Below are 18,043 nucleotides of genomic sequence, written 5' to 3'. Positions count from 1 at the left end.
AGATTTTCTAAGCCATTGGATGGTTCAACTTGGGTTAGTTTTTGAACTTGTTGGGGAAAACTAGGTGGCTGGGTTGGTCTAGGTTGGGTGTAAGTGTTAGTGCTTCTAGCCCCTTGGTTACTCTAGGAAAAATTAGGGTGGTTTCGCCATGATGGGTTATAAAAATTGGATTGTAGTCCTTGCCTTTCTCGGTTTTGGTTCTGGATACCTATGTAGTACATGGATTCTGGGTTTGATGGACATTCTTCGAACAAATGTCCTTCCCCAAAATAAACATAGGCTATATTTTCAAATTGATTTGGTGGCTGTGCTACAAAACTGTTAGACCCATTAGTAGTAAGATTTTTAAGCATTGAGGATCTTGACGATACCTGAGATGCGAGTGAAGTAAGAGCGTCTACTTCATGTATTCCAGCAACTCGTCTTCCTGACGCTGCTCGGTTGGTTGGCCATTGGTAATTGCTGCTGGCAATCCTCTTGATAATTTCATAAGCCTCATTTTAAGACTTAGAAAGGAGAGCACCATTAGCAGAAGTGTCCACTACCATCCTCGTGTGAGCATTGAGACCATTATAAAATGTCTCAAGTTGGATGCAATATGGGATCCCATGATGAGGGCACATTCATAATAACTCTTTTACCTTTCCCATGCCTCATACAAGGACTCATCATCCATTCTTTGAAAGGCAATGATCTTATTCCTCAACTTAGCATTCTTGCTAGGCGGGAAATACTTCATAAGGAATCTTTCTGCTAACTCTTGCCATGTGGAAATTGAGTTCGGTGGCAATGAGTTCAACCAGGCTCGAGCTTTGTCCCTCAGCGAATGTGGGAACAGCTTCAATCGTGATGTATCTTCGAGTACTCCGGAAAACTTGGAAGAATTGCTCACCTCCATAAATAGTCTTAAGCGTAGGTGAGGATCTTCGGCAGGCATTCCACTGAATTGACCCACAGTCTGAAGCATCTGAAACATGACTGGCTTTAGCTCGAACTGTTGTGCCTCAATTTCGGGTCTCCTAATACACGAATTAAGATCATTAAATACTGGTATGGCATACTGTTGTAAAGCTCTATCCCTATCCTAAACAATAAGGATAGGATTTTGAGCAAGGTTTGCTCCATTTCCTTGGATTAGATTTTCGAAGTTCATCTCTTCGGTCCTCCTCTGATTTGCTTGTCTTCTTCGCTCTCGAAAAGTTTATTCTATCTCAGGGTCTACAGGGAGTAGGTCAATAATTCGGTCAATACTCATAAACACCTGAAATAATCACAGAAAAATTAATTAACTTAAAAATTAAATAAAAAATTAAACCAAAATGCAAAACTAACAAATTCACAAATAATGATTTTTTAAAACAGTCCCCAGCAATAGCGCCAAAAACTTGGAACAACGGAAATGTGCAAGTGTACACAATCGCAACAAGTAATAAAGTGACAAGTAAATGTCGAGTTATCGTACCCACAGGGACTGTGAAAAGGATTATTTATGAATGCAATTTAAAACACTTTGGTGAAGAAAAATATTTTGTTTAAAGAGGGTGATTAAAAACTTAAGAAAATTAAAATAAATAAATAATGAAGTAAAAGAAAGTTCTAATGCACGATTTCAAAATAAGATTTAATTAAGATGATATAATTATTTTGGATTAATTACACTTCTCATCTTAGAATTATTAAACTTATGTTTATGTTGTTACAAATAAAATCATGGCAACCCTGTAAATTGCTAACTTATGAACACACTTATATACCAAAATCCATTCATAACTTGACATATCCCTATGTCAATTCAACCGACTAAACAGATTCTAGTAAGCAAACATGTTAGTGCACATACATACTCATTAAACTGAACTAATCTCTTGCATATCCCTATGTCAATTCAAACGATTAATTAAATCTAACAAGCATATAAAAGACTATGTGAGGTAACAAGGTATCCCTACCTTGAAACAGTTTAATCACAATAATCATACAAGTTATGCAAGCCAATAATATTGCCAGATACATTCCTAATTTAACCTTCAACTACCTTAGAAGAATAAACATGCACTGATCAAGTACTGTGTCAATTAATTACAATTTCAATCCATTTAAATAATTAATTCATTAGTTACCTCACAGTCGTAACGCAAGAATAATTTGGCATGATTTTACTTAATCAAGCATTTTACCGAGGCCTATAATAACATAAACACAATTTTAACAATTTAAGAAGACGAAATGAAATCAACTCAACACAAATTAAGTTCAAGCTAAGCTGATTAAATTAACCATTCTAACAACATGAATACTCATAGATATGTTCATCAAAACAACAATAAAAATTAAAGAGATAGGGAACAAGAATCAAATCCAGTGGTTTTCCGAGGCTTAACTTGGTTGCTCCGTTCTTCCTTCTTGTTGTCCTTGCCGATCAAGTCTTCGATGAACACTCAATTGATGATCCAAAATGGTTGAAGAATACCCCTTTTCCAAGGGAAGAAATCGGCACAAGAGCAAGTGAATTGAAATGGAAAAATGAGAGAAAAAGAATGAGAGAGGAGAGAAGTGTTGTGAAATGAATGAGGAATGAATGAGATGCTTTGAATGATCAGCCAAGGGGGGATTTTATAGCTGATTGTGACAGCTGAAATTTACTAAAAATAGCAGCCAAAAAGCCACCCCTTGGCCGGCCACCTATGTGGCAAAGTTGAGGCTTTCAACTTTGCTAAAAATGGCTTGGGGCAAATCCAAAAATCCACCAATTGTGGATGGGTTTGAATGCAACTTTGACAAGACTTCAAGGGCTTCTTTGCAAGCTTAATTAATCAGCTAATAAGCTGATTTGGGTCAGCATATGGCCGGTTTTGGCTGCCCAATCTTTGGCCAGTTCACTTCAATCGGTTTGGTTCAACTGGACCACTTTTTTCATAATTAATTAATTTTAATTTATTTAGCCCCAATTAAATTGGGTATAAATTAAAATTAATTATATTATGAATTAATACACATAATTGGACCACCTTAAGCTGGAAATTAATTTTCCTTGATACTTCAAATTGCTTTTTGATTTTGTGCTTCAAGAGTGTCTGCTGAGCCATTTTTCGCCCTTTGCGCAATTCTGTCGAAAATAACCAAAATTACTCAAAATTAATTATAAAATTAACTAAAATTCATCATGTTCATATTTTAAGTATAATTTAATTATTTTATGAAAATTAATTATTTTTTGACAAGAATTTAATCGAAACGGTATGATTTTAAGCTAAAAAGGGTATGTAAAAATGCGTAAATTTACGTGTTTCCACTTATACCTTGACACTCTCTTGGCATATTATCATATAATGACATGGCCATGAACTTTCCATAGATTTATTTCGTAATTTCTAGTCCAGTTAGCATTGCAGCTACTCTATTGGAGGCTACACAATAAATCTTCATTTTCACAGTGATCTGCCTGTCCAGATAGCAATATGCTTGCCTTATTGAAGGCAACACAAACAAATCTATTTATCACCTTTTTACATAATCCAGAATTATTAGGTACTAGACACGTAACAATAAAGTATTAAACAAGGACTACACACATTCTAGTGACAATACCTTATACCACACAATGTTCTACCATGCTGCACATTATTCACCTCATTTACATATTTGTGGATATCTCTTAGAGACATGCATTCACATAATTACATGGCATGCAAGAGTCAGGTTTAGAGATTCACCAAATACATACCTTTACCTTAGCCCAGAGTTTTTGTGTAATGCCCTCCACTAGATCCGATTTTCTGGATCCGAATTTCAGATGTTACGCGTTATTACATATACAACTTAATCTTTTTATTTATTTTCCTATGTAAAACTTTTATATATGAGTGTGAAAAGTTCAGTTTTGTATTCGAGGTTCCTATGTATGTATTGCAAGTGATTATCAAAACAATTCATAGTACTTAAGTTTTTTTCAATGACATCTATATTTAAGTTTCAGCTTGACTAAGTACCTTTAAACATAAAAAAGGAGTATACATGGGTTTAATCTTGAGTGCGCCTCTTATCATGTTTTATATACATAATAGCCCTATCCACCACTACTTGGCCCAGCCCTGGCGTCATCCCTCTCCGCACACTTCTTTACAACCTAAAAAATGAAATAACTTTCATAAGTTCATAAGAACTTGGTAAGGTAATCCTTCAATACCTATTTCCTTATTCCTTAATGATTCAGATGCTTTGTCTATCCTTCACGTATCCCTTGATCTTTCTTTTCCCCCTAGTAGGTACTTACTAGGATTTTTCTCGTGTACCGTGATTATCCTTTCTTAGCTGAGGCCATTTCCTTTCCATTAATATTATTAATAATTTACCTTCTATTCTGAATGATTAACCATTTCCTTGTCATCTTCTAGTATACAACCCATAATCATGCAAACTATACCTTCTTATGAGCGTATCATAATACAACTTCATTACTTTCCATATTTCTTTGAGATTTTGTCCATACACAAACCTTTATCCTCTTTCTTGCCTTATCAATGCACTTCTGACTTCATTTCTTACTTATCAACTTTATCATTTACATTTGGGGCAAAGTAAACTACGCCAATTACTTAGTGTAAAGTTCGCCAAAATTTCTATTTTATTCTCAAGTACCATTTTTTTTACTTATACCTTAAGTCTATGTGAGGTTTGCCATACCTTTCCTTTAGATGTCTTTCCTTCAGAGTTCTCTATATACCTTACTCATTCCACTTGTCCCTTTTGAGTTCATTACATTTACCATGCCTTTAAGGTACTATACTTACCATTCCTTCAGGAAACTTTACACACCATTCCTTCCTTGTCCTTTGAAATTCCTTTTGTTCACTATTCACCACAAGGGTGTTTTCTTAAATAGATGCCACAAGGTCCATTCCTTAAATTGCGCCATGATTCAGTATTCGCCACAAAGGCTTTCCTATCCAGAGTTTTCCCACAAAGGCATTCCTTTATATTCAATACTTGCCACAAAGGTTTTCTTGTCTAGAGTTTTGCCACAAAGGCATTTCTTTACATTCAGTACTTGCTACAGAGGCTTTCCTATCTAGATTTTTGCCACAAAGGCATTCCTTTACGTTTAGTACTTGCCACAAAGGCTTTCCTATCCAAAGCTTTGCCACAAACACATTCTTATACAAAGATTGCCTCAAAGGCTTTCCTTCTCCTGGATATTTAGGCGATAGGGATTTGCCTAGTCTCACACTTAGTAAGGCTTTCCCCACATAACCCTGGGACACATGGAGAACCACATTAAGTAATAACCTTCCTTAAATTTTTCTATATGATTCCATAACTTGCCAATTACGGTCTTACACGATATGGTCCGTCAACACTATTGCCAAGTCCTTCCAAGTATTCATTTTTTTAGTCCCGACAGAACCTTTTGATGACTCTAAAGGTAGACACAAACTATTCATACTTAGACCCATCTTTCATGAACTCATCATATCTTGATTTACACATTCAAACACATCAAAAATTTTCAAACACAATAACGTATTTCCATTATCTAGACACAAGCATCCTTTAACCTTAATATTCATGTTTCATACTTTGACCACGAAACTTCATGTTATCCATACATACAAGTTCATAAATCTTATGTTCCTCGTTAAAGTCATGACAACATATTTTGCTAGTTCTATTTCACGATTTGGTTACTTATCATAGAAGTTTCTAGAAGGCATATTATGCATGCATGAGTTAGTTTAGGGACTGGCCTGATAACCTCAAAGGCATTTAAACTTCAGATCTAGACTTTCTTTGTGAAATCAATAGTTTGGGCTCTAGATCCATCATTCAACCAGATGCTACATCCTCCTCTGCCTTGTAGAATAGAAACACTTCGTTAGAACCCATCCATGTAACGCCCCCACGCCCGAGACTGTCGCTGGAGTCGAGTATGAGGTGTTACTAAGCTTAATTTAACATTTTTAGAACTTTGGATTATTTGTTTCTACATTCACAGCTTTTAAGCTACTTGCGTCACAGTCACAAGAAAAATCATATCTCGAGTTACGAAACTCGAAATAAAGATCCGTAAATTTTCCCTGAATCTAGACTCATATACCTATCTACTAATTGTTTTATAAAATTTTTGGTAGGGCCAATTAGTACAGTTTATTAGTTAAAGTTACCCCTATTTCAGGACTTGACTGGTCTGACCTCTGTTTACTACGAACCACATTTCTCTCTGTACAAAATTCATATGACTATGAGGTTTGTTTCACCTACAACTAGACTCAATAAGGATTCTGAGGATATAAAATACACCACCTAATTATATCTTTAAAATTTATGGTGAATTTCTAAAATAGGAACAGGGGATTCAGAAACTGCTATGACCCTGTTTCACTAAAATTCAAATATCTTCTAACATATAATTCCTTTACCTGTTTCATTTGTTTCAAGTGAAACTAGACATAATAAGCTTCAATTTGATATGTAGTCTATCACCAAATTCAATTTCTATTATTTTTAGTAAATTTTCAAACTCACGTCAGTATTGCTGCAGTATTCTATTTATGGCAAATTTCATCCCTCTTATGAGTTTTTATGCACTAAGTATCTTAATAATTTTCCTTATCATCAAACATAATCTAAACTTACCATTTTCATAATTTATCATTATGAAATATTTTCTCAACCATTCTGTCACCATATCATAAGATCATTTACACAAAATAAGTATATTGCTATACATGCCATACTTAAATTTACAAGCCATTTACCAAAAATCTTAGGATAGTGTGTGTGAGCCTTGACCTATCCCGACTCTGAGGCGGCTTGTCCAAAACTACAATGAGTAAGAAGGAGGAGTAAGCATAAATGCTTAGTAAGTTCATATGTAAATAATAAATAACATAACAAACAATCAAACTAATCAACATTAGCATATATCATCAACACACTTATCACATTTTTAATCATTTTCATCATCTTATTACCTTATCGTGGTTGTAATCAACACTCAACCCGAGGGTTAAATACATACCTGTCCAAAACATCCATTTCTCATCACTTACCAATACGTCTCTTTTCATCTCGAGTATTCCTCCATTTGAGTAAAACTTTACCCGTTGAACACATCGAATATAATTTGGATACATGGATAATTTGCATATAAGTGCCACATATTCAATCAAGCAATCATGTAACCGCCCATAAGTGAACTCGGACTCAACTCAACGAGCTCAGCGTTCGCATCCATAAGTGAACTCGGACTCAACTCAACGAGTTCGGATGCCTAGTTACATTTCACGAACTCGGACTCAACTCAACGAGTTCGGACATTCGCATCCATAAGTGAACTCGGACTCAACTCAACGAGTTCGGATGCTCAACCATCCTAGTGACATGTCACTTGTATCCTAATCTATTCCTAAGGTTCAAACGGGATTTTCCTCGAACACTTATCCTTGCCGTCTTCGTAGAATGTCAAATCAATACTCAGTAACAATTATATTTAACAAGTAGCTCACATAATTTACATATTATTTGAAATTAACCACAAAGCATACATTTCATAATGAAATTCAGCATAACACATAATTAATATCAATAACCTAAAAATAACAATTATGCTACATTATTTACACATGAACTTACCTTGGTACCAAAATACAAAGATTTTGCAATTTAGTCCACAATCTTTTCTTTTCCTCGATTGAGGTCGATTCCACGTCTTTCTTGATCTAAAATAACACATTTAGCTCATTTAATACTCACATTATCAAATTAATCCTTAACTCAAATTTTGGAAAAATTACAATTTTGCCCTAAACTTTTGCATATTTACATTTTTGCCCCTAGGCTCTGGATTAAACTTTATTCCTTATTCTTATGTTTTACAACATGCTGATCACTTTTCTCTTCTATGGCAACATCAAATTCTCACTCTAACATGTACTTGTGACTATTAGGTATTTTTCTTGATTAAGCCCTTTTACTCGCTTTTTGCTTAAAATCGAGTAGTACAAGTTGTCTAACATAATTTAAAACCCCATATTCTATCATAAAACATCAAAATACACAAATTTCACCTATGGGTATTTTTCCAAATATAAACCCTAGGTTGAATTATTGCTAACATAAGCTTAATCGAGCTACCGGGATTCTAAAAACGTAAAGAACATTAAAAACGGGGCTTGAAATCACTTACTATGGAGCTTGGAAGCTTGAAACAAACCCTAGATATGGAGAACCCTTGAAATTTCGGCCTAATGAAGAAGATGGACAAAAATTGGCTTTTAATTTTGTTTTTAATTCATTTTAATAACTAAATGACCAAAATACCCTTACTACTAAAATTTTCAAAAATTCCTTCCATGTCCTAATTTTGTCCATGAACTTAAAATTGGTCAAATTGCTATTTAAGACCTCCTCATTAATATTCCAAAACAATTTCATACTAAAAACTTCTAGAATGCAAGTTTTGCAACTTATTCAATTTAGTCCCTACTTTCAATTTAAGCACTTTAGGCATAGAATTTCATCACGAAATTTTCACACAATCATGCAATCATATCATAATCATCAAAATAATTATAAAATAATTATTTCTATCTCAGATTTGTGGTCACAAAACCACTATTCTGATTAGACCCTAATTCGGGATATTACAATCCAGGTAACCATTATCATCATTTGAAACCTAGACATCTCTAAAAGCCATATTTCTTCAATCATACTTACAGATCTATGTTCCCTTGACAAACAAAGTCACGAAATGTATCATATAGTGAATAAAATCACTAGAAATATCCTAGATTCCTAACTCAGCTCAGAGTAATGTTTATATCTCTCTTTAGCCCTAAATCTTTTTTTATTTTTCAGAGGTAAAAAAGAAAGAAGATAACCTTTTTCTTAACCCAATCAAAGTGTCCTTTTAACATAACCCAAGTCTTTATGAGAACTTGGAAAATTTCACATCAAGAATGAGTGGCCTTAATAAAATCTATCACCTCTAAGAACTTACTCGATTACTCCTTTAGCCTTTAACCTTTAACCTTTCTAGTTCACGTTCAATTAATTTCTAACCAGTTTTCCTCACAATTTAGCTGGCACGGAACCATAATGGCTACAAAGTGTATTATGCTACAGGCATGAACTCACATCCTAAAGGTCATTTTACATAACCATAAGTCTTATTTCACCACTCATAGTAATCGAACATGAAATTCTTCCTTACTTTATTCTCATATTGGAGTCTGCCCATTCTAAACGCCAAGAAGTAAATTTGAGCAAATACTATTTCGCCAATCGTACCCTTCTAAACTATCCACCATAAACATATATTCGTACATTCATACCATTATTCTTTATTTGGTCATACCTTCTCCTTTTCATGATTTCCCTTAACTATTCCTATTACAAAAGGTCTCACAGACATAATACTTTTGGTTTGCCACACACTCGGGTGCACTCTAACTTCTATCTTTTTATCTTGTGACTATACGGAGTTAGCCATAACGCTTTTTACGGAGATTTTTTTTTAGGATCCACCGAGCTAAGGCGTACAAGCATTTTCGAGGAATTTTTTTTATGCTTAGCCAAATCTTTATGTCTTACTCACCCAAACCTTATTCTTTGTGCTTTTCATCCAATAACATTGTTCAGTCATTGGGACTTCGTCAAATAGGATTTACATCCTGCTTCGACAGTCCTTCTCGATCCAATAATAGCAATTTCTTAAACGATTAAAAAATTTCCATTAAAATCCTTATTACAGACATTTACTAATATTTCAACTACAAGCGACCTCATGTAGGGTCTTCTTGTAACACTCTTCCCTTCTATAGTCGTAACGTGTAAAGTAGTAAGCCTTACTAGAAGGCTGAATCATCTATCTTAGTTAGACCTTAACAAAAAGGGAGAAGAGAATGTTGAGGTTAGAAAAAAGAACCTAACCAATAAGCAGATAGCCAAAAACCATTCAAAGTGTCCACTTCCCATAAATACATTCTCGATCCCTTGATTTCCTTACCCAATCCAAGGTAGGTAAAAGAAAATCTAGTGATGATTAATCTTACTGTTGAGCATTAAGCAGATAGCCAAAAACCATTCCAAGTGTCCACTTCCCGTAAATATATTCTTGGTCTCCTAATTTCCTTACCCAATCTAGGGTAGGTAAACGAAAATCTGGCGAAGATTAACCTTATTGTTGACCAGTCAGGGAGAGGTCAAATAAATCTCATTTACTCCTATTAAGAAATGGCTAACCATGTTGCACATGATGATTTGTTTAGCTGGCTTGATATTGAGTACAAGTAATCTTTCATTCATTTAGCTACTCTTCTCTTTACTCTGATCTTTGCTGATGATCGTGAAACTAACTAAAAATTTGACTGAAGGCAAGCGCACCTATCGAACAGAAATATAGTTATGGTGAGACCGGAAATATTGTATCCACGAAGACTAAAAGTACTAGTAATTACTATCTTTTTACTATCTAGCCTAAAAATTTAAGAGAATGTTTTTAAACTAAACTAATTATCTAATTAACTGAGATTACGATAGAGATGAAAGTTGGAAAATACTTTAAGAAAACCAATGAGAAGACAATACCCAAGGAAGAATCCACCTAAACTTCACTTATTACCTTTGACTTAGACAATTTATTTACTTGACTTATTTCGTAGAAATCCCTGATTTATGTTAATATCCCGTTCGAGACTAAAAACAAATAACTCTAGGTTGATTAATTGAAATCTCTTTCTAATTAAAACCCCTATTGCCGCATTAACTCGATCTATGGATTCCCTTATTAGATTTGACTCTAATCCAATAGATTTATGTCGTCCTATCCCTAGGATTGCATGCAACTCTGCTTAATTATGAATGATCTACTCTTAAACAGGGACTTTTCCTCCACTGAATAAGCACATCGAAAACCTGAATTAATATCCTGAAATATTAAAACAAGGATTAAAATTCACAATTAAGAATAAGAACAAATATTTATCATACAAATCAAAGAGTAATAAGATTCGTCTTAGTTTTCATCTCCCTTAGGTATTTAGGGAGTTAATTCATAATAATAATGGACAACATCTCAAAGTTTGGAAAACAACAAAACATAAAGAAACCCAAAGAACTCCTAGGAGATTGAGTAGAAGTCTTCAGTCTTGATGTAGATCCAGCCTCCGAGGTGATTCTGATGGCTTTCCTTAGGTATTTTCTGCCTTCCACTCTACGTGTCTCCCTCTAATCCTCTTTTAGGGTATTTATATAGGCTTTAGAATGCTTCAAAACCCTCAAAAGTGCCTTTTTCTGAATAAAACTAGACTTGGGCTCATTAGGGACACGGCCGTGTGCAAGTACTCAAACCATGTGCAATTTTGGCTTGGATTTATGTCAACACGGCCATGACACACGGGCATGTGGTTTACCCGTGTGGCAGTGTCTAGGCCATGTGAATTACTGTTTTAAGCCCAATTTGTCCATTTTTGGCCCATTTTTTGCTTTTTTTGCTATTCTAAGCTCTCCTGACTATAAAACATGAAATTAAAGTATTAAGAGCATCAAATTCACTAAAACCAAGGAAAAATCATTCATAAATATGTCAAGCATGGGGTAAAAATATGTATAAATTATGGTTTATCAAATATCCCCATACTTAGGCATTTGCTTGTCCTCAAGCAAAATCCTCAACTCACAATCAAAATAAATTCTTCTTAATCTTATAATTCTCATCAATAATGTTCTAAATAATTCACAAGTAATCATACATTAAAAATTTAAATAAAGAACATTAAAGTTTCAAATAGTCAAAGTTGAGCATTTTAATCATAAAATTATAGGCATCCTCCTTTATCTAAGTAATTATCTTTAATTCCAAATTGACAAGGGTTGACATCATCATTAAAGATTCACTCAAATCACTCAATGTGTTTAAGGTTCAATGATTAAGCACTCATTAATCAAACATGAAAAGTTATTACCATAGGCTTCCATGAAAATCAAATCTCCACCACTATAAATGAGATGATACACAAATCAAAAGGTCTTTGAAGGGTTATAACGGGGCTTTGGGTTAAACGTGTGGATAAATGATGAAAAAGACGATTAGAATCGAGATTAAATGGATAAATTACCTAACTGGAAAAAAATAACTGACATCAATTGAATAAACATAAGCTTCTTTTCAGAATATGGATTTAAATACTAAAGCTCAAAAACAAAGAATTAATACTAATATGTATGTATGTATGTATGTATTTTTTTTTAGAATAAGAACAAATAGAAGTATAAGAGAGAATAATGTGATTCGAATGAAAGAACATAGTTAAGCAATTAACCAAATCAAATCTTGACAAAAATGGAATCAATAAAATGGGAAAAATTCTCAATGAATCAAAAAGTATGATATAGGGGTTAAAATTTAGGGTAAATTAAAAAAAATAGCTTGTTAAGCTCAAAGGGGTTTACTAAGGGTTAATTATGAGGGTAGGCTTTTTATGGGGTAAATGGGTTAAAACCTAAGTGCCTTTATCATTTTCGTATATCAAATCAAAGGTGTGGTCTCGACATGTATAATCAATGCAAGTTCTAGAATAACAAATCAATGTTGACACGCTCATAACCAATATAATCAGTAAGCAAGAAAGATATATGCTCTAAAAGGCTCAAAATCTCACGAAAATTATGGGTATTTGATGTCAATCCTGTAAATTCAAAACTTCAAGATAATACCTCAATTCAGGTAAACAACCTAGCAATTTTAATTCTCAAAAATTTCAACTTTTCATACTTGATTCTTTAATATCTTAAAGTTTAAACAATCAATGCACAGTTACTTATGATTTAATTCAAAACATATCAATAAAAATCATAGATCAATCAAAATTTACTCCAATAATGATATGAGAAAATTATTTGAGAACAAGATAAAATTTAGGGATTTTCTGATAATCACATAGATAATCTCACCACACTTAAGATGTACATTGTCCTTAATGTACAAAAATAGTTAATAACAATATAAGCATAAAATCAGAAGAGAGGGAGAGAAGTGAAATTGCCCTGAATATTTGGATGAGATCCTTTAGAGTAGTGAGAGCAAGAATTGTAGAGAAACCAGAATAAAAGGCATGATTCTGAGGTACTAATAAGAAAATAAACACCACTGCGGAAGAGAATTAAGGGATAATTCAATAACAATCATAAAGATAAGTAGGGTTTAAAAATATAAAACATAAGTCTCCAAAAATAAATAAGAGAAAATAAAATTTAAATAAAAATAAAAAGTAATAAAGGGACTCAAAGGTCCTCATCATCGGAATCGTGAGCCGGTGGCGTTGGAGAAGAAATATGGAGGTAGTGGCAAATTTGTCGGAAAGTGGCGTCAATGCTGTCGAATCACTCGAAGCACTACTGCTCAAAGCGAGTGAATCGCTCAGATAAGTCTGTCAAAGTGGCAGCAGGAGGTTGGTGACGCGGTGGTGGTGGTGGGTGCGGGTCCTCGTGAGAGGGAGGGACATCGTCAGTAATGTCCTCTGGCTCATACTAGTCAGCAGAGTGGACGAGTCTGTACTGAGGTGGTTCGAGTCCACGGCGTCGCTCTATCATTTGCATGTGGATCATACTGGAAATTCCCTACGGAGACATCTGGCCAACTAATGTGAATGTCGATGACATCTCTGGAGTGTTGAAGAGGCCGAAAAGTCGAGCGAAGCGAGTCACGTAAGGGCCAAGGCAGATGAGGCCCCTCATATGGTGATCCGTCTAGTGAAAAAAGCGAGGGCGATAAAATATGCCAAGTCAAATACATGGCCAGTCGCCATGCTCCATAGGAAGTACGCGTCGATAGTACTAACTACTCTGGTGCTCTCTCTCCTCCCAGTCAAAGTATGAGCCAAAATGGCATGAATGTAGCGTAGTGCTGGAGAGAGAGAAGTCTCCTTCGAGTGACTTGCGTCATAGGGAACCGTGCTCTCCGTAAGGTTGGTCCAACAACAAGATGGCGAATAGTGTATGTGACGATGAAGTTGTAGAAAATTTTCTGAAGCCATGAACTCCTCCATGTAGAGGCCCAAAGCAACTCCAAACTCGGGTATGTCAGCTCTGAATGCCGTGTTACATGCCCATGTGGCTCAAGTTTAGCCCGTGTTTATCGCAAAAATTGAATGCCCACTTGTCATACGGCCTGAGGACATGCCCGTGTGTCTTGGCCATGTGCGATGTTGTTCGCTTCTCCCACGCCTCTGTGGTATCCCACACGCCCATATGTCCGGACACATGGCCGTGTGTCTTGCCCATGTGGCTTCCTGACTTATTTAAAATTTGAAAATTTAGCTCCAGTTTTCACACGGCTTGGACACCCCCGTGTGTCCTGGTCGTGTGAATCAAATTCATTACCTTGTGGCTCGATATTAGGGAATTATTTGACCTATTTCCACACGGCCAAGGACACGCCTGTGTGTCCAGGCCGTGTGGGCCACTATACCTGCACAAAAAGAGTAAAAATATCTAGAATAAACTAGTTAGTGGTGTTAGTGCTCGGGTTGCCTCCCGAGAAGCACTTATTTAGAGTCTAAGCTCGACTTACCTCTCATTCACGTGATTACAGTGGATCACAGAGTCGAGACTCCTCTTTCTCAATATCAATTCTATTATCCTCATAAAGGTTAAGTAGAGTAATATTTACCTTAAAAGTGTCGAATTGGGAATGATTTACCTCGACTGTACCATATGGGAGAACATTTAGTACCGTGAAAGGAGTCGCTCCTTTTGTAATTAAGCTCTAAAGTAGCAATTCGGGGGTCCTTTTCATCTAACAATACTTTATCCCCAACTTTAATTTGCTTTGTTTCATCCCTATGCTCATCATAGTGTCGCGTTGATTTTTTGTGTGCTTGTGGTTTCTCCTTGACATGTGTTCGCCATTCATCTAGTTCATCGATCTGAAGCCGTCGTTCTTCGTGAGTCGTTCTATTTTTGTGGCATGGAGTAGAATGAAGCTCCATCACGTACTTCCTGGGGAACTCCTGTAAAGAAGTTTGAGTTGTAACATTATTTAAATTAACCAAATCGTCTCGATTACTTGATATTTTAGCAGAATCACGAGCTTGGAGAGTAATCATGTCATCCCCTACACGAAGTATTAGTTCACCTGTGCCAACTTCAATGATAGTCCTAGCAGTCGCTAAAAAGGGTCGTCCTAAAATCAAAGCCACGTCACTATCCTCTTTTATGTCTAGAACAACAAAATCAATTGGGAATATAAATTTATCAATTTTAACAAGCACGACTTCAATAATACTCCTAGGAAATCTAATTATTTTATCTGCTAATTGAATGCTCATCTTAGTTTGTTTGGGTTTCCCAAGACCTAGTTGTTTAAACATTTTATAGGGCATAACATTAATGCTCGCCTCTAAATTAACCAAAGCATTGTTAACATTTAAACTGCCAATTAAACAAGGGATCGTAAAACTCCCTGGATCCTTCAACTTGTTGGGTAGCCTATTCTGTAGAATGGCTGAGAAGACTGCGTTCAACTCCACATGTGATGCACCATCCAACTTTGGCTTATTTACTAAAAGCTCTTTTAAAAATTTAACTGTGTTTGGCATCTGCGAAAGAGCTTCAATAAACCATAAGTTAATATGGTATTTCTTTAATAATTTAAGGAATTTACCAAGTTGTTCGTCTGTCTGGTCTTTCCTTGTCGCACTGGGGTATGGCACACGAGGTTTATATTCTCTACTTACCAGTTTTTACTCACTGTGGTCTACCTTATCCTTACCTTTACTTACCACAATTCTTTGCCTCCGTTCTAGTTCAGGTTCATCTAACCCTTCTTCATCTCGCACAGTAATCGCATTAAGCTGCTCTCTTGGGTTAGTTTCAGTATTACTTAGCAAGCTACCTTGTGGTCATTCGGAAATCAACTTAGCAAGCTGTCCTATTTGAGTTTTGAGCCCTTGAATCGACGCTTGTTGATTTTTAAACATTGTTTTAGTATTTTGAAAATGAGTTTCTGACACCGAGATGAATTTCGTTAGCATCTCCTCAAGGTTCGGCTTTTTTTCCTGCTGGTAAGGTGGTTGTTGAAAACCTGGGGGATGTTGGGGCCTTTGATTTCCTTGACCACCCCACGAGAAATTGGGATGGTTCCTCCAACCTGCATTATAAGTGTTACTGTATGGGTTATTTTGAGGTCTAGAATTATTATTACCCATATAGTGGACTTGTTCCTCCTCGGTGGTAGGGTTGAGGGATTGATATTCTGTGTTATGTACTCCTCCCCCATTTGAATTACACCTTATCACTGAGATCTCGGATTACCCGTCCGGGTTAAATCCTTACTGCAACACATGCAGGATCTCAGTTTACTTTTTCAATGAGGGTTTATCCATCGAATCCCTTTGTCAACCTCAACCGAGATATTTTTCACATGTTATCATCAATATGCATTTCTATGATATTTCATACCAATAACAAATATAATCATCAAGCATTCATAATTCATACAACTATGCATATCAAGGGTTTACTTTAAGTTATCTGAACTTACCTAGTACTCTTTTCGGAGTTGTGTTTCGGTTATTCCGAAACCTTGCGTTTACCACGATTGATCTCTGGAATTTGTTCCTCAGGGTCTATAACAGCAAAATTAATTCATTAATACCCCACATTATATATTTCAAGTTTAATACCTACCCCGGTCGAAATGACCGTTTTACCTCTAACCTTTCACATCTTTACGATTTAGTCTCTAGGCTCGTATAATGAAACACATGCAATTTTTATCTTACCCAAGCCTAGCTGAACATTTTTCTCTCTTATGGCAACCCACATTTTTCATTATTTTTCTCATTTCTACCACGCATTTACATATTTTACAAAATAGTTCCTATAAGGGTTTCTCATGAAAACCAACTTGGAAAGGATGTTTAACACGCATTTATCTTTCATATTCTTCCATAATCCATCAAAATACCAATAACTCATGCATGGGTAAATTTTTGAACATGAACCCTAGCATGAAATATGGGTAGAAATGGAGAGAGCAAACTACCGGGATTTCAAAAAATCAAAGAACATGAAAAACGAGGCTTGGGAGCACTCACTATTGAGCTTGAAAATTGAAGAAACCCTAACTATGGTGTCCTCCAAATTTTGGCAGCTATAAGAAGAAGATGAGCATATTTTTGCTTTATTTTTCCCTTTTTCTTTCATTAAAATGCCTAATGACCAAAATACCCTCATGCCCTTTCTTTAAAATTTCATCCACGCAAGCCTATTTTTGTCCAAAAATTTAGAATTTGGGCAAATTGATCTCCAAGACCTTCTAATTCATAATCTATAGCAATTTCATACAAATTGCTTCTAGAATCCAAGTTTTGTAATTTATTCAATTTAGTCCTTAATTTCCAATTGGACATCTTATACTTAGAATTTCTTCATGAAACTTTAACACATGCATATACTCAAATTCTAGGCCTCATAATAATCATAAAATAAATATTTTGATGTCGGATTTGTGGTCTCGAAACCACTATTCTGACTAGGCCCTATTTCGGGATGTTAAATTTCTCCCCCTTAGGGACTTTCGTCCTCGAAAGTCTTACCAGAAAACAGATTCAGATATTGGCTTATCATGGTTTCTTCCGGCTCCCATGTAGCTTTTTCATCACCATGTCGATGCCATAAGACTTTTACAAGAGCCACATCTTTATTTCTCAATTGTTTAACTTCACGAGCCAATATCTTAATTGGTTTTTCTCCATAGGTCATGTCCGGTCGAATTTGATCTCAGTCTGCGAAATCACATGAGAGGGGTCTGATTGGTATCTCCTTAACATTGATACATGGAACACGTCATGAATCTTTTCCAATTCGGGTGGCAACGCCAAACGATAGGCTAACGGTCCAACTCTTTCAGTGACCTCGTATGGTCCGATAAATCGTGGACTCAGTTTACCTTTCGAACCAAATCTCAATACCTTTTTCCATGGAGATACTTTCAAGAATACTTTATCTCCAACTTGGAACTCAACTTCCTTTCTTTTCA

At 35.5% G+C, this 18,043-nt stretch overlaps 1 non-coding gene across 1 annotated transcript; it reads left to right on the top strand.

The window, feature by feature from the left end:
• The first annotated feature begins 603 nt into the window (after window positions 1-603).
• LOC128289966 (small nucleolar RNA R71) lies at window positions 604-709 on the top strand. The gene has a single exon (XR_008279606.1). It is a non-coding gene; the product is annotated as a small nucleolar RNA R71 (small nucleolar RNA).
• Window positions 710-18,043: the final 17,334 nt, after the last annotated feature.

The sequence above is a fragment of the Gossypium arboreum genome, chromosome 2 (assembly GCF_025698485.1).
Source record: "Gossypium arboreum isolate Shixiya-1 chromosome 2, ASM2569848v2, whole genome shotgun sequence".
Lineage (NCBI taxonomy): Eukaryota > Viridiplantae > Streptophyta > Magnoliopsida > Malvales > Malvaceae > Gossypium > Gossypium arboreum.
The sequence above is the reverse complement of the archived record's forward strand: the minus strand, read 5'-3'. Positions and strand labels throughout refer to the sequence as shown.